This window comes from Nicotiana tomentosiformis, chromosome 11 (assembly GCF_000390325.3).
Source record: "Nicotiana tomentosiformis chromosome 11, ASM39032v3, whole genome shotgun sequence".
In the NCBI taxonomy this organism is placed as follows: domain Eukaryota; kingdom Viridiplantae; phylum Streptophyta; class Magnoliopsida; order Solanales; family Solanaceae; genus Nicotiana; species Nicotiana tomentosiformis.
The window spans coordinates 63,306,879-63,326,006 of NC_090822.1; positions in this window are offsets into that span (position 1 = coordinate 63,306,879).

The following is a 19,128-nucleotide window of genomic DNA, read 5'->3' on the forward strand; positions in this document are numbered from 1 at the left end:
ACAGGAGGTACATATGTTGAAGCTATTTTGCGCGATATTAAAGATGGGAATATAATTTTGGATTCACCTGAAGAGGAACAATAAATTTCTATATCAAACTTGAACACACCAGCCGCACCAAAGGAAAGGCAACCTGATTCTACTAGTCTAGCAACTCTTTCTGATATATACATGCAAGAAAGTGAAGGTAAGATGCAAGAAAAGGAAAGGGTGTTGATGGAAAAACTGCCTCTTACAGTTCATAAAATTATTGAAAAGATTCAGCAGGTTAGTGTGAGCAGTTTTATTGTTTTATTTAACAATTGTAAAATATTATAATGGACCTTAATCTCTGCATTTCTTTTTTGTTTTTTTACAGAAGCAAACATTGTCGTATAATAGAAAAAGAAAGAGGAAATCTGTGGATTCTTGCCCTAATTTTAATCTTTTGACTCAGTCAAGTCAATTAAGTGCTAATGCAGCGGATTATACTCCTACTAACATCACTGCTTCTGTTGATATTGAGTCAAATTATTCAGTTGATCATGACCTTGCTGAACACTCTGTTGCTTCTGGTATGGAGAAAAATGATTCTGATAAAAAGATTGTTTTATATTTACGTGTGGATCAGGGAGTTTATGTTTCTCCTTTTGAAATTGTTAAGCTTGTTGCTCACTTGGCTGATCCTTCTGATCTGCATCCCCCTTTGAAAGCTGAAATAAAAAATATAAAAGAGGTAGAGGCTAAAAATGTGTAACGATCCGGCCAGTCGCTTTGAGTATTATAACACTATTTCCCGATTTACTGCTCAATTTATGCTTTACAGTCGTTTTATGACTTACCGAGTTAGTTGGTTCGGATCCGGAAAGATTTCGGAGTGAATTGAGATACTTAGTCTCATAATTGAAAACTTAAGTTGGAAAGAGTTGACCAGAGTTTGACTTTTGAGTAAAGGGCCCCAGAATAGAGTTTTGATGATTCTAACAGCTTTGTATGGTGATTTTGAACATAGGAGCGTGTGCAGAATTTTATTTGGAAGTCCATAGTTAAATTAGGCTTGAATTGGCTAAAATAGGAATTTATGTTTGGAAGTTTAACCGGGGAGTTGACATTTTGATATCGGAGTTGGAATCAAGTTGTAAAAATTTTCATAGATCCGTTATGTCATTTATGACTTGTGTGCGAAATTTGAGGTCAATCGGAATTGATTTGATAAGTTTCGGCATCGAATGTAGAAGTTGGAAATTTTTAAGTTCCTTAAGCTTGAATTGGGGTATGATTCGTGGTTTTAACGTTGTTTTATGTGATTTGAGGTTTCAACTAAATTCGTATGATGTTTTAGGACTTATTGGTGTATTTGGTTGAGGTCCCGAGGGCCTCCGGTGAGTTTCAAATGGTTAACGGATCAAAATTTGGACTTAAGCAGCTGCTAGAATTTTTCTGCTGGAATTTCTCTGCTGGAAAAAAATCGAGGCTGGAAAAATCGATGATGGAAATTAAGTTAAGAAATAGAAGTTAGGAAATCGAGGTCAGGAAATCGAGATCAGGAAATTGAGGTCAGGGAATCGAGGTCAGGAAATCGAAGTCAGCGCCTGGACAGAAACTTTAAGTTATAAAACAGGGGGCTTCGTCCCATTTTCCATTTTTGACAAATTGGAGCTTGGGGAGAGGCGATGTTTGAGATATTTTCAAGGAAAAATACCGGGGTAAGTTATTCTAACTTGGATTTGGTCAATATACACGAATATATTATTGTTTTCATCATTTAGTTAGTGTTTTGAGATGAAAATTTGGAGAAAATGAGGTAGAGTTCTTGGACTAGAATTTTGAGGTTTTGAATGGTATTTTGTTATTGGATTTGAGTAAATTTAGTATGGTTAGACTCGTGAGTGAATGGGCTTTCGGGTTTAGTGACTTTTGTCGGATTTTGAGACGTGGGCCCGGGGTCGGGTTTGAGCCGATTTCGGATTTTTCGCTATAATTTCATATTTTCTTGTGGAATTGATTCCTTTAGCCTATATTGATTGTACTGTACTGCTTGTGGCTAGATTCGGGACGTTTGGAGACCAATTCACGAGGCAAGGGCATAGCGGAGTAAGAAATTACGTGGTTTTGAGGTAAGTAACAGTTCTAAATTTGGTCCTCAGGGTAGGAAATCCCAGATTATGTGTTATGTGATTGGTTTTGAGGTGACGCACATGTTAGGTGACAGGCGTGTGGGCGTGCACCGTAGGAATTGTTATGTTTTCAATTCCATGGGTCTGTTAGTTGAATAAATTATTGTTACTCGTACAGTTTTCCGAATTAGGAAAATTGAACTATAAATCATGTTTAAATCATGTGTTGACACTGTTGGGACCCACAGAGGTCGTGTATGTCACGACCCAAAATCTATTAAAGATCGTCATGGCGCCTAACGCCACTGTCAGGCAAGCCAACAATAAAAGTTTAACTTAATTACTCATTTTAGTATTTCTGAAATCGTAAATTTCCTTTAATTAAATAGTAAGAGATAAAATTTACAAAGTAAATGGCAATATTTTTACAACTTTAATACTGAACAACCCAAAAGCATTCCCAGAACCCGGTGTCACGAATGCATGAGCACCTACTAGGAAGAAACTAAAATACTACATCTATCCGGAATACAAATTAGACAGGAAAAATGTAAATAACTCTGGAGAAGACTCTGCTGGCTGCAGATCGTAACCTGAAATGCAGCACGCGGCAAGTCCCCGCATCATCCATGCCTCCGTGCCCAAAGGACCACCAAACATAAAAGTACCTGCACAAAAATGTGCAGCAAGTGTAGTATGAGTACATAAATCCACATGTACCCAGTAAGTATCTAGCCTAATCCCGAAGGAGTAGTGACGAGGGGTCGACATCGACACTCACTAGTGGTCCAATAATATCAGGTACAGTAAGGAGATGAACAAATATGAGGCAGAGTAAATAAATAAAATAAACAAGTATAAATACGTGGTACAATTATCCTCCTTACAATAAAATCAAGCTCTTAACTAGCAAATTCCTCCTCAACCGGAGCATATATATATATATATATATATATATATATATATATATATATATATATATATATATATATGTGTGTGTGTGTGTGTGTGTGCGCGTGTGTGTGTGTGTATAATGGACCTTACCAAATAGGTTGTTATAGTTCGAATCAGGAAAAAACTCACAAATGCTCTGATTCTTTCAAAATATTACGTACGATTCCATGAGAATAGTTTTATAGGAATGACGAGGCGTACGGCCCGATCCAACATAAATATTAAACTGTGCATTGCCGATGGTCAAACAGCATGAACCATAGATGCATCTTTTAAACTGCCGAAGCGAACGGTCCGCTCCAATGAGAGTGTGGTACATAAATCCTGCCGAGGCAAACAGCCCGATCCCATTAGAATAAGAAGTTTAAACGGTTCCTTGACCCCCACTCACGAATGAACATGTGAGTTATAATTTTTAAGGAAACGTATTCGTCGACAATGCATAACGCGCGAGAAATCCGTAAAAGGAACACCATTATTCCGTGGCAAATCAGTAAACTCGCGAAAACTCTACAATAGCAAGTCCATCACTCTACGCATGTCTAGTCTCAAGTCATAATGGGAAATAAAAGAATTAGACGAGCGTAAACCTAAGTCTACCCGGACAATAACATGAATCTGACTACGTACGGACTCTCATCACCTCGTGCGTACGTAGTCCCCGCAACAAGTTACACATATTAAATATACCACCTAGGGGTAGTTTCCCCCTCATAGAGTTAGACATGAGACTTACCTCGCTCTTAAGTTCCGTAGCCGGCTCCAACGCCGCTCTAACACCTGGTCGCTCCAAAACTAGTCAAACAAAATGTGCAAACCAATAAAAATATACTATAATACTCATAACAAATCAATTTAGACAAATTTCCAACTCCGCTCGAAAAGTCGATAAAATCACCCTCCAGCCCACTTGCCTGGATTCCGACAATTTTCGAAGATAACCATTACCCATAACCTCACGAACTCAAATATATCATTTATTTCCAATTCCATGCCCAAATTCATGGTCAAAATCTAAAAATACCAATTCTAGGTTTTGTACCAAAACTCCCACAATTTCTACCAATTTCCATGCTTGAATCCATATAAAAATTATGTATTTAATTCAAAATAGGTGGGTATAACTTACTTTTCCAATGATGATAAAAACCTCCACTTGAACCTCTCCAAGAATCGCCCAAACCAAGAGAGAATGAAAGAAAATGGGCCAAATCTCGTTCTTAAAAGAGCACACTTCCCAGAGCGGTCACTTGACCGCTTCTACGGTCCTGCAGGTGCGGCTAAAATACCGCTTCTGCGAGCCTCCTTCAGGCCCCTCAACTCCGCATCTGCGGCCCCATACGCGCTACAGCACGTTTGCTTCTGCGGCTCCACGTGCGCAGGTGCGGTCCCGCTTCTGCGAAACTCGACCACATCTGCGGTCCCAGCCTTCCCCAGCCAGAACTGCTTCTGCGGCCCTCTTGCCGCTTCTGCGGCCCTCTTGGCCGCTTCTGCGGCTTCGTACCTGCGGTCAAAACCCCGTAGGTGCGGTTACACCAGAAGACAAATGCTTCATCTTTCCTTCCAAGTCCAAACTCAATTCGTTAACCATCCAGAATCCACCCGAGGCCCTCGGGACCTCAACCAAATATACCAACACATCCCAAAATACATTACGAACTTAGTCGAAGCCTCAAATCATGCCAAACAACATCGAAACTACGGATCACCCTCCATTTCAAACCTAATGAACTTTGAAACTTCAGACTTCTACAATCGATCCTGAAACCTATCAAATCACATCAGATTGACCTCGAATTTTGCACACAAGTCACATTCGACATTAGGACCTACTCCAACTTCAAGAATCGGAATCCGACCCTGATATCAAAAAGTCCACTCCCAGTCAAACTTCCCAAAACCTTCAAATTCCAACTTTCACCAAAAGACCCCAAAATGACCTACGGACCTCCGAATCCACATCCGGACGTGCTCCTAAGACCAGGATCACCATGCGGAGCTATTCCTAGACTCGGAATCCCAAACGGACATCGATAACATTAAAATACACTTCAACCCAAATTTATAAAATCTTTCCAAAATATGAATTTTCCACAATTGGTGCCGAAACGATCCCGGGTCATCCAAAATCTGATCCGACAATACGCCCAAGACCAAAATCATCAAGCAAACCTGTTGGAATTTTCAAATCCCTATTCGGAGATCATTTACTCAAAAGTTAAACCTTAGTCAATTATTCCAACTTAAAGCTTTCGAAATTAGAAGTTTCTCTCCAAATCAACTCCGAATTTCCCGAATTTCAATTCCGACCACACGTATAAGTCATACTACCCGAAGTGAAGCTACTCATGGCCTCAAACCGCCGAATGACGCACTAGAGCTCAAAACGACCGGTCGGGTCGTTACATTCTCTCCCACTTAAAATTACGTTCATCCTCGAACGTGCTAAGAACTGCTCTGGAGTTATCCGAAATCACTGGTCAACATCTCGTGCACCTACCCGTTGTACCACAACCCAGCTGAGCACATTAGCTCAAGCAAATCTGAAGATTCTCCCTTTTATTCAGTCAAGTTAGCCTTAGAGCCAAATTCCAACATCTGAAATCCTCTACCAGATATGTTCCCAACATACGAACACCGTATCCATCACTACACGATGTACTAATACCTGATTGTATACTCTTACCGAATTCACACCATGCACCGCATTATTCACAGGATCATAATGACATCCCCTGATAACAATAGCCGAAATTTCACAAATCTGATGCCCACAACACATCTCATGAAGCATATAAGTCCCGTTTCAGCTCTCCCAATACTGCCACGGCAGAAGAGATGTGTAAAAACTCATAACCACCTGCCGAATCACAACTCATGGAGTCGCTCCTCCCGGCAAGAACCATTACCTCATTGTGGACTGAATATCAATACTTACTCTTTAATGTGCCTCATATAAACTTGATCGCACTGATCAGAGGTCCAATAATCTCATCTCACCTAGTACAAGCTGCTCAGGCAATAAACCACCTCAGACACTGCCAAAAGTCTCATATGATGCCACAAGGTGCCAACAACTACAAACTCGAATGTGATACATAAGGGAACGAACTCTAGAAAGAGGTACTCTACCCACGTAACTAGTTAAACAACCGAAAGGATGTTATGAACCTTCCTCATATAGTGAGAAACAGAGCACACAAGAATAGATATGGGGAACTGTACTCAACATAACGTTGCTATGGCGTGCAACCAGATCCACACATGATACCGTTGCGGCATGCAACCCGATCCAACCATGATACCTGTGGCGGCGTGCCACTCGATCCAAACAACATCTATGTGGTGACGTGCCACCTGATCCACACATAATAATAAATAGGAAATACCCATCAAGCCAGAAATGATTATACCCACGAAATACCTGAATATCAACCACAAGCACGCGAAGTGCATAATACAAATCTTGGGGAGACAGATAGCGCCATATGCTACAAAACTCAAGCACGACTAATGTGCGATAAATGACCTACAACTCGAAAGCCATCCTGCTCGTATAACACTGCAAGATACATAAGATCACAACATATTTGCATATAATCAAGACGTCTCAAAACCCACATGGCACGAAAATAACATCCAATGCCGGAATGCTCCTCCATACAAAATGATATGCTGAATGAACACACTTAGGCTGGTGTAGAGTACACATCCACATCGAACCCATCAACGGACCTTAAACCGATTCAGATCATACCATGCTTGGGAAAATAACCTCTCAAGGATCCACAAAGACCTCTTTCCCATGACACAAAAAAATAGTTGTCGAATCCGGAACAAACTCCCACAATTCACAGCCAACTAAAGAGAGCGCCCTTCAGGCCTAAACTCTCACATTAGCGATAATACCAAAATCTCCATACTTGGTTTCCATATTTAATCAATCAAGTGACTATATGTCACACTTATACAACATTCCCGTGGGATACGCTCCCCCGACCTTCCGTACTAGGTAACAAGTTTGCACATCCATTCCACTGGCCACACTAATGTTGTAAAGCAAATCTAGAATCCGCAGTCAGTACACAAAGCCTCTTATACAGGACGCCAATCTCAGGTGATGCTAAAGACAATACCAGCTGCCTCTAACTAATTGAATCCTTTCCTACTCACCCGAGCTCGTGACATTCTTGTCGACACCGAACCGCAACCTTGATCCTCAACTTCTAATTTACCATGCCTCTCACTGCACCTAACATGCCAATACGTGAGAGTACCAGAATTCCATAATAACCCATAATCCACTAATAAAATAAACATTTCATCATATAGAAACCTTTTACTTAGCTCATTTCAGAAGAACCAATGCAACACGCAACTAAATTCTCAAACCGCAGAAAATACAACCCCAAGTAGTGGTCCAAACCACCATGACCCTTCCGGGATCCATCTACACATAACATGCCATAATAACTCGAACTCCTCCAAGTAAAATCAATTATGGTTGCCGTCAAGCCTCGCACGTACCGCCGCAACCACTTGTAAAACTTAACACGTTGAAGGAACTGATCATTGCCACATCATGCCGATCCAACCATTGCTAACCGATCTGACTTCTTCCAATTTACTCCGGACTTGCCTTAGGAATAATAATAGCTCCATTCAAAGCATGACGAACCCAGTTCGCACTCATCCAGATGGACCCTATTTCACAAGACCACATTGTCTCAAAACCCACAAACCATCTCATACCCTCATGGTGCGCACATTCGCATCTTCAACTGGTACACCCATTCGGATTTTTTCTTTTATGAATCTGAAGTCATTTTCTTCCATTCCTCCAATGCTACATCGCAGACCGAAGATAACATAGAACACTCTAAGCCCCTTTTCCTAATCCCCTGCAAAACCTCTGTACTTAACCATACTACAGACTCAAAATCCTTAGACACCGCACTTTAACATTTTGAATCCACTAGGACAGTTGCTGAGAGTCACCCACTCCGACTTGGACCCGATTATAATCAACTCTAAGGCTCTGCTAGCACATGAATCACTCTCTCAAAGAAGCAGCCGGCTGAATCACGTTCCTCGTACATCACATCTACACGAAGCATAAACTCTTAGTCTTCCCTCAGCCTGAATATGAATCGATAAGGCCAATTGTAGCACACATTCCTCAAATCCTTTGCTCAAATCACCACTGATGTTCTCTTTCCTTAGTCGTAATAACCCACCAATATGCCGATAACCAGAAACCTCACAAGTAGACAACCATGCAATCCAATCGTATGTGGTGGGGCTCTCCCACTTAGCTTGAAGATACCATTACATGACCATGGAACCTACCAAGATTCCATCTTCCTCACTGACATGACCTCGCGCAATCGACCCACCAAATTCCTCAAAATCTTCCTGTTAACCATTTCATGAACGCTCTGAATCCCTAGCCACATTCACATGTTTGACCTCTTACCTGGTAGCCAATAGAATTCTTCGCATAAGATTCATCAACACCATGCAACTGCTAACCTGCTCATAGGAGATAACCCTTCTATGGAAATTTCCATGCCGATGTCTTCCAACGACGATGCTCTGGGTACAATTACTACGGAATCAATAGACCATTCTGAGCCCGTGCCCCTCCACAAGCTGTGCAAGTCCGTTCACTCCCCATTGACATCAACTACAGATACGACGATACATTCCAATCTAAAGTCATGTTGCATCTCTCTTCATATCAAGCAACTCCTTCCTGTCATATCCAATCTTCCTCAGTATAGTAGCCATTATTCCAAATTAGTCCGTAGACCTAGTCATTGTCCACCACAAATCCCGAATCTCTCTAAACTTTCCCCAAGGTGTACAGCTATCCTACCACAGAGCCCATATGCTACTCTGCACTCTCTCACTTTGGTCAAACCCCTCTCCTTTAAGCAACTACCCGACTCCTGTTTCTTACACCTGGTCTTCTAGAAATTTAGCCACCACAAGACGCCTCCCACATGTCCTTCCTCATCCTTCGCTGCCCAGTTGTTGCCTTAAATCAAAAATCCATCTCTGTAACACTTGGATTGCTAGATCGCTACCAACTTTAAACCTCCCCGGAGATCATCTTCCTTGAGCCATCAACACTAGGAACACCGATTCGATTCTGAACCACTGCACACCGTGATCTCTAATAGTCGCTTCCCCGACACCATTTCACAATACCCCGCCCTAAAGGCGAATTGAAGAAAACCATAATACTGGCAAACTTAGCACATTCAACAAGGACAACGACACCACATCACAGATGAAAATTCCACAACGCTCGAAAATACCATGTCTCATTACTCCATCAGCCCAAATATGAACATTCTTAGTCCGATTGCCTTTCCTCCGCCGGAAATAAAATACTGAATCTCTGAATCATGTACTGAGTAAAACCTCTTTTCAGGTCATTCACTGCCTCGACGCCTAGACAAGCATCCTACCATTACGTCATTACTGTGCGATAACAACTTAAGAACATCATGGCAACCTGCGCATAGCCTCAAAATGATCAGAAATACAGCTACTGAGCCGAAATGACACAACACCCTTCCGCAAGAAGACAATAATAACTTGCTCGAATGCGTAGAGAGAAACTTCCTGCACCACCTCTACAGTACCATTAAAATTCTTCGATTCCCACTTGATAACAAGCGCTTCACGTTGCATAAGATTGAATAAGAAAGAAATAAAGGCATAAGCCTCAAAGGAATCAAATCGCACGATGAGGAATCAAGAAGGGAAGTGCTCCTAACAGTCCTATAGCTTCTCGAAGATAAGTACAGACATCTCCGTACCGATCTGCAAGACTCTACTTGACTTGCTCATGACCCGTGGGACCTATGTGAATCTAATGCTCTGATACCATGTTGTCACGACCCAAAATCCATTAAAGGTCGTGATGGAGCCTAACACCACTGTCAGGTAAGCCAACAATAAAAGTTTAACTTAATTACTCATTTTAGTATTTCTGAAATCTTAAATTTCCTTCAATTAAATAGTAAGAGATAAAATTTACAAAGTAAATGGCAATATTTTTACAACTTCAATACCGAACAACCCAAAAGAATTCCCAGAACCCGGTGTCACGAATGCATGAGCACGTACTAGGAAGTAACTGAAATACAACATCTGTATGGAATACAAATTAGACAGGAAAAATGCAAATAACTCTGGAGGAGACTCTGCAGGTTCCGGATCGTAACCTGAAATGCAGCTCGCGGCAAGTTCCCGCATCATCAATGCCTCCGTGCCCAAAGGACCACCAGACATAAATGTACCTGCAAAAAAATGTGCAGCAAGTGTAGTATGAGTATGTAAATTCACGTGTACCCAGTAAGTATCTAGCCTAACCTCGGAGGGGTAGTGATGAGGGGTCGACATCGACACTGACTAGTGGTCCAATAATATCAGGTACAGTAAGGAGGTGAACAAATATGAGGCAGAGTCCAATAATATCACGATTCCATGAGAATAGTTTTATAGGAATGCCGAGGCGTACAACCCGATCCAACATAAAATTTAAATTGTGCACTACCGAGGGTTGAATGGCATGTACCATAGATGCATCTATTAAACTACCGAGGTGAATGGCCTGCCCCTATGAGAGTGTGGTACATAAATCCTGCCGAGTCGAACGACCTGATCCCATTAGAATAAGAAGTTTAAACGGGTCCTTGACCCCCACTCACGAATGAACATGTGAGTTATAATTTTTAAGAAACATTATTCTATGACAACGCATAACGCGCAAGTAATCCATAAGAGGAACACCATTATTCCGTGGCAAATCATAAAACTCGCGAAAACTCTACAATAGCAAGTCCATCACTCTACGCATGTCTAGTCTCAAGTCATAATGAGAAATAAAAGAATTAGTCGAGCAAGGATAATCCCTATAGTACAAGTACAACATGATGTAAAACTAAGTCTACCCGGACAATAACATGAATGCAAGGCCCCGTAAAATATTTCCTAAAAACCCGGATTCCGTGATGCCAAAGTAGGCGTGGAGGTAAATAATAGTAGAAATTCTTCGCGGCGACCTTGCGAGCTGCGGTTCGGACTTTTTGGATTGAACAGTGTGCTGGGAGTTGAAGGTAAATGTTGGGTAGAAGTACGCATTTCTGCGGCCCATTATGCAGCCTTAGAACCACTCTGCGGACCGCAGACTGGTCGCAGAGTGGGGCAGTTTTCTGGGGCATTTTTTATGTCAATTTTGCAGCCATTATGTGATCGCATAACCGTTTCGCGGGCCGCACTTTGGTCGCATAATCATCCTTAGACATTTTTTGGAGAGAGGTTCTGCGGTGCACTATACGACCACATAATCGTTCTGCGGTGCATTATGCGACCGTAAAACAGGTCTGCGAACTGCATAGTAACCGCAAACCAGGTCAGTTTCTTTCTAGTTCTGGCACCCATTTTCGCGGACAACATAACCACTATGCGGTCGCATATGCGACCGTAGAACCTGTTCCGGAGCTTCAATTTTGGGGTTTTTAAACCCAACCCTATTCCGTTAAAACACATCCCATAGACCATTTTGGGCTTATTTTCTGATATGTTTAGAGTGAGAGAGAGGGTCCTAGAGAGAGAAGTGATCTTCATCAAATTGCTCTTCAATTCTCACTTAAAACCTTGAAGATTTTCAAGAGAGGCACCTAGGTCTTCTTCCTTAGAGGTAAGATTCTATCACCCAAACTCTTAATTTCAAAATGTGAATAGAGAGGGCCATTAGTAAGGTAATTCATGGGGATGGGAGTGCCTACCTTGCATGCATGTATCCTTGAAGCATGTGGGAAGATTGTGAGCTAAAAATGATAGAGAATAGGTTGGGGAGTGATGGAATCTTCCACAAAAAGGGCCTTAAAACATTGATGCACGCCTAGTGTTTGATAATATGCTCAAATGAGCTAAAACCATGTTCATCTTCTAAATTTTGGTTCAATTTTGTTATATTGCTAAAATAGAATGAAGTTGCTACTATTCCGGAACATCTTAGAGTTTTAAGAAGCTCAATTGAGGTATGTTGGCTAAACCCCCTTCTTCTTAGAATCGAATCCCACGGTGTTCATGAAATTTGTGTAAGTCCCAAATTGATCATTATAGAATTGGCTATTCCTTATGTGGTTGTGTTGAAGGATGTATGTTCAATATTTATTCTAAATATTTTATCATGTTATCTTGTCATTTGAGGATGTGTTCAAAATGTGGAATATGTGCTAGAAATGTTAAGACTTAATGTCAAGATTGAAATAAAGGTTGTTATGCCAAATTGTATGAAAAGCTTCTATGTGCCTAAGATTCCCAAATTGCTCATATGTGAATTTAATGTCTTGAATGGGAAGCCTTATTATTGCTAATAGTGATAATGATATTTGGATGTGGAAAAAGGGAACTGGAATTATGAAATACGGCCAAGTGCCAAGAATGACTTTATAATTGTGGTCATTAGTGCCAATGAATTGAAAATATGTTAAAGAAGTATGATGTGAGATGATTGACTGAAAAAGGTCACGTCTTGGGTGAGATGACCTAGCCGATCGGGCTGTGATCGGATGCCATGCCGCACACATGGTGGTACTGTGCTGGAAATTATGATGAAATTGTGGTTATGTTTGTTGTCTAAAATGAGATAACCTAGCCGATCGGGTCGTGATCGAACTCCGTATAAGAACACGGTGGCATTGTTAATTATGGCACATCGACTCTAAAGATCACCCAACCTATATGAATTGAAAACGTATATGATCCTTAACTTGTTGTTCTAATATGGTACATCGACTCTAAAGATGGTGTTTAGCTTTACATACTAGTGCTATTCGATGGTACTAATGTCCCTTTTGCTGGGGGAGCTGCATCTTTAAATGGATGTACGTGGTTACATAGCAGACAGTGTTGATCACAGATAGTGTTGCATCCTCTTCTCAGCGGACTCGGTGAGCTCCATTTCATTCCGGGGTCATGTATTGTATCTTTTGTTTATATTGTGATCACTTTTAGACAAACCAATAAGAATATACTCTAATACTCAATACAAATCAATTTAGACAAATTCCCAACTCCGCTCGAAAAGTTGATAAAATCACCCTCAGGTCCACATGCCCGGGTTCCAAACATTTTCGAAGATAACCATTACCCATAACCTCACGAACTCAAATATATCATTTATTTCCAATTCCATGCCCAAATGTGCGGTCAAAATCCAAAAATACCAATTCTAGGATTTTTACAAAAAATCCCACAATTTCTACCAATTTCGATGCTTGAATCCATATAAAAACCATGTATTTAACTCAAAATAGGTGGGGATAACTTACCTTGCCATTGATGATAAAACCCTCCACTTGAACCTCTCCAAGAATCACCCAAACCAAGAGAGAATGAAAGAAAATGGGCCAAATCTAGTTCTTGAGGTCATTCTGAGTTGTTTAGGCATGGTCGGCGTAAGTTTGGAATTCAAAATTTTGGATTTGTTTATTACGTTTGAATTGAAGTGCGATTCGTGGTTTTGATGTTATTTTTTGTGATTTTAGGCCTCGGGTAGGTCTGTATTATGTTTTGGGGTTGGTTGGTGTGATTGGACGGGGTCCAGGGGGCCTCGGTTGTGGTTCGGATGGGTTTCGGACCATTTTCCTCATGTATATATGTGTGTGTGTGTGTGTGTGTATGTGTATATATATATATATATCCTTAAAACAATCCAAAAAAAGATAACATCTCTTCCCCTTTCAAGTGCTATCTTGGAATATTTCACTCCAACATCACAATCAACATGTAATTATACTTAAATAGAACCAAAAGGATGTCAAACATACCTTAGGCAGTAGATACCTTTGATGTTGGGTTATGGTGTATTTTTTGGAATTTGTTTGGAGCCCTGGGGAAACTATTTGGGAGGACTTGGATAGTGTGGGGATGGAAGGAGGTCGAAAATGAGCAAAGCTCATCCCAAAGACGAGATAAAAATAGGTGAATGTCGGCCACCGACCAAGTGGGTCCCATAGGGGCTGCCTGTGTAGTCTCGCAAAAATGCGAATATCTCTCTACTCCGATATCACATCGACAAACGGTTTAAAAAATTGAAACTAGACTCGAAGATCTTCGATTTTTTTGGTGGATCACCCCATAACTCCAAGTATATTGAGAGAAAAGCTCAGTGACATCAGACCCAAATTTAAGTAAGATTATGAACGAATCTTGAGACAATTTTTGTCAACTTTTGTTTTACAACTTGTTTGACTTTAAAACTTAAATTACGAATATTATATGATTCAAGTACTTTAAAACACGACCTCCTTAGCATATTATGCACTCTTAGTTTTACCATGAAAGTACGGGTTATAACATCTTTGATACATTTAGCCTCCAACTCTCACGATACTTCCGTAACACCTGTGTTAACTCATTGTTATCTTTGTAATGGTCTTTAAACTCTTTGGCTCATATTGATTCACTTAAGATGCATTCCAATATGAAAGTATAGGGTGTAACATTGATGAAACTTTGGTATCATTCTTTTGTGATATTGTGGCACATGTGGACATGTTGTGTAGGTTGATTGTTATTGTGCATAGTGTATGGGTGGCATTTTATTGTTCTTGTTGTGTGGAGTACAAGGGTGGAATTTAACTGTTGTTGTTGTGTAGAGTATAAGGGTGGCATTTGACCGGCGAAATAAGGGTGGTGATATGCGCATGCGGCTAAATAAGGGAGGTATTGGATTGTTATGTGGATGTGGCGAAATAAGGGTGGCATTGCTGATATTGTTGTGTGATGATTCGGGTTGTTTTTCTTGATGTGTTTACTTGTTGAAATGAGTTGATATTCTGATTTCTCCCATGTTTCTTAAAAGCTTCCATCTTGTATTTTAATGAGTTGTTAGTTGAACTTGACATGCTATTACATGCCCCACTTCTTTGATGATTTGATGACTAAAATGAGTTTTCTACATTGAGTTGTCATCACATGTTCTACGAGATGGTTGATATTATTTTTCCTAATATATTATGTTGCTAGTATTGATATATTGCACGGGTTGTTTTACTAGTATGTATCACATGACGTGAACCTCGTCACTACTTCACCAAGGTTATCTTTGATCCTTACTAGATACCGACTGTGATGTATTCATACTATGTTTTTGCATATTTTTGTGCAGATCCAGGTGTTGGAGATAGCAGACCCAGGCAGTGAGAGCTTCTTTGACCGTGAGGATTCAAGGTATAGTTATATTGACTGTCACAGTCCCTTGGAGTCATATCCTTATATTTATAATGTCATTTTCATATCCAAGCAGTATTGTATATTTATGATATTCTTATGTATTTAATTAGAGCTCGTGACTTTGTACTACAATGTTCTGGTGAGATGTGTCGATTGTAGCCGCTTTGGCTTGTATTACCTCTATTCTTAATTTATCTTAAAAATCAGCTTTATTATATCATGTTTTATTGGTTTTAATGTTTCTAAGTGATTGTCTTACCTAGTTTTACAGACTAGGTTCCATCGCAACCCCTATTATAATGACCCGACCAGTTGTTTTGAGTATTTTAGCCTCGTTTCCCGTATTTGATACTGTACATGTGAGTAATTGTGGTTACGTGACTTGCGGGATTTGTTGGTTTGGTTTGGCATGAGTTTGGTTCGTTATGAGTTTGGTTCGTTATGAGTTTGGTTCAGCGTGAGTTTTGTAACTCTCGAGCTTCCTCTTCTCTCTCAGCCTTTAAGTGGTCTTAAGTTGTCTTCCGATATGCGTCTTGGATTTTAGTTATTATATTAACCTTTCGTGGATGCTATGGATAATCCATGTTATAATCTTTTAATGATTCAAGCCTTTGTCTGTGACGTGGACTCAATTCTTTCTTTTAACGATATACGAAAGTCTCCTATAGTTGTAAGAATGTCAACATATATGTTGCATGGATAATACTCTGAAATCTTAAGTGCGTTCATAATGTAACTAACTCTGGGTCATAGATTGAATAATTACTTTCATGCCTTCTCCGTCATCTTTGAACGTAAGCAATTACTTTTCCTAGTCGTTCTGCCACTTGTTGCATGAATACTTGGCTTATCTCAATGGTCACGCATATTGCAATTTCGTGCAACTCATATGACCTCTATTATTACTTTTGATTTTCACTTCCTGTTCATTAGTCACGGTAGGTGTCACTTTCTTATGGAGTGCATACATTGTTCTTATAAGATTGTTGTTACAAGATCATTTCTTCTTCAGGTTAATATGCTTAGGTCAAAGCCTTCTTCCTTATTTCCTCAGCTAGTATTTCGTTGTAGTACTTAGGGTGACCCTCTGACTCTTGTAAATCTGCAAGTTTATTACATCGCATACCTGACGGAATTTTTGATGTTCTTACTCGCCTATAATTATCCTTAGTTACTTACCTCTGTGCCCTTGTTCTTGTAGGGTTACTTCTGGACTCAAATTTTGATTGCCTCCCTAGCGGCACTCTCTTTTATTTTCGTAACACTTATATGGTACCTTTAACTACCCCAACTCCTATCTGAATATTTCTCTAGGATTACGATCTCGTATCTGCAAGACTAAATTCTCTATACCGGGGTCACTATGTTTATCTTACATGATCTAGTGATTTATCTGAGACATCTTGTTTAGCCATAACTAGGCTCTTCCCGGCACCGTGTTTGCATAACGTTCTGGAGTCGTAACATATCTATAGGATCTGAATAAATGCAATCTCATTCTTTTGCCTTTTTATCGTAATCTTTCTTTTCCATTCTATATTTACCTTAACCACATAACTCTGAATTAATAGCATATCACTCCATCTTCCCCATTTATGGGAGTACTAACATTTAATGCTGAAAAGTTTTACCTGCAGATATTTTACCTTTTCATCTTTGGCGTCTTTTCACATCTTCAATGACCATTACTTGCCTTGTGGAAACCCTTCTGTTCTAGGGATAACTGAATTTCTTACGCACGAGGGTGACACATGTGTAACTGGCACACATAGTCCATTAAGCTTAACTCAGCTCACAACGGTTGGCAAAGGGAAGTGTCTTCCTAAATGACCTTTAAAGGTTATTCTTTTATTGTCCATTCTATTATTACCAGAATGCGGTCTATGAAAGTCTCACAATGTCGATTATTATCAAATCCTCTGGTCCCTAATTCATGTCCGGATTTATCTTCTTTACTAGCCCATACTAATTTCTACTACTCCGGGGGTCTAACTTAGCCTTCTGGTAATCACGTTGGAGTCACCAACTCAGTTCTCGAAATGAGGATATGACTTTATGGCTTATACTCTTTTATTGTCTCAAGGGTTGTCTCCTCTTGTCTTTTTCTTCACTTAACTATAGACTCTATCATCCGATCATATTTTGATTTACTGTTATCACCCATTTATCACATCGTACTCATAATGCTTCATTTACTCTTTTCTTATTCTCCTGCTAATGTTTCTGTCTATTACCTTATTCTAAAAACTTCGATAAAACATTCTTTCACTTTTAGCTCCCCTTTCTCCATCTGACTAGCTCTTCGGGTCGCCTAACATTCTCTCTTTACTAGGGATGGGAGTCATACTAAGGTAAATATTTATCCCTTCTAGGATTCCAGTGCCTATTTTCTGAATTTTCTGAACATTCTAGTATTCATATCTTACTGTACTATACTAGAGCGTAGCACCTAGATGTCTCACAGGAGAACTATTATCACATTTGCATACGAAAATCTAGGAATCATGCTAAATTCCTATTTTTGGCCCTAAAATGCCAAAATACGAGAAACGATCATAGCGAAACTATGACTATTTTTGACGATCGATAGGTCATTTTAAGTTCTAGCCTTTATTTCCATATTTCGAGACCTCTATTAGCTTCATTTGATGTTTCTTGATTTGCGTAAATGAACTGTATCATTTTTCAGAAAGCTTTTACGTAAAATTTTGAAGAAAAAGTGATTTTTGGCTTAAAATGGGACTTGAGTTTACCACGGTCAACATTCTTGATAAATGACCTTGAATCGGTATTTTGATAATTCTGATGGGTTCGTATGATATTTTTGGACTTGTACTCACGTTTGCTAGGGGTCTAGGGTGATCCGAGCGCATTTCGACGTGTTATGTCAAAAATTGTGAAAATGAATTTTCATGTTGAAAATCATGAGTTTTGATGATCGATTCATGTTATTTTGATTATTTGAGGTAGATAGCAAGTTTGTAGGATGTTATTACACTTGTGGGCATATTTGGTTTAGAGCCCGAGGGGCTCGGGTAAGTTTCGGGTGTGTTGCGGATGAGTTTGGACAATTATGCATTTGTTGTGCCTATTGCAGATCTGGCAATTGCAAGGTCAGGCTTGCATTTTCTAGCCTTACTTTTGTAGTCACATGATTGCATTTGCGAACTAGGAGCTGGGGCTGGGATTCCACATTTGCGAACAAATGTCCGCTTTTGCGATGAGCTCAGGGGTCGCTTTTGCGATCCTGGGGTCGCATTTGCGATACCTTGTTGAGTTGGGCATCTTCGCATTTGTGAAGCTTGGCACGCATTTGCGAGAGGGGTGTCCTTCGTAAATGCGAGGTTTTTATCGCAACTGTGAAATTTGCATAACTTTTGCACTGGTCGCTTTTGCTATCAGTGTTTCGCAAATGCCGCCTTCGCAATTTGCGAATAAGAGTTTGCAAGTGCGATACCTGTAGCTGGGTAAAAGAGAGGAAAATTGGAACTTAGCTCATTTTACACCATTTCTCAACCCCAAACACTCTAGAGGCGATTTTTGAAGAACTGTTTCTTCACAAATTCATTGGTAAGCAACTCTAATCCATTTTCTATCAATTCCCCATTACTTTTCATGAGTTTTTAACATCAAATCTAGTATTTCCATGGTAGAAATTAGGAATTTTGTAAAATTGTGATTTAGACCTCAAATTGAGGTCGGATTTTAAAACAAATTATATAACCGAGTTCGAGGGTGAATGGGTAATCCGATTTTCGTCCAGATCTCGAATTTTGACCAAGCAGGACTGGAGTTGACGTTTGCTAACTTTTTCAAT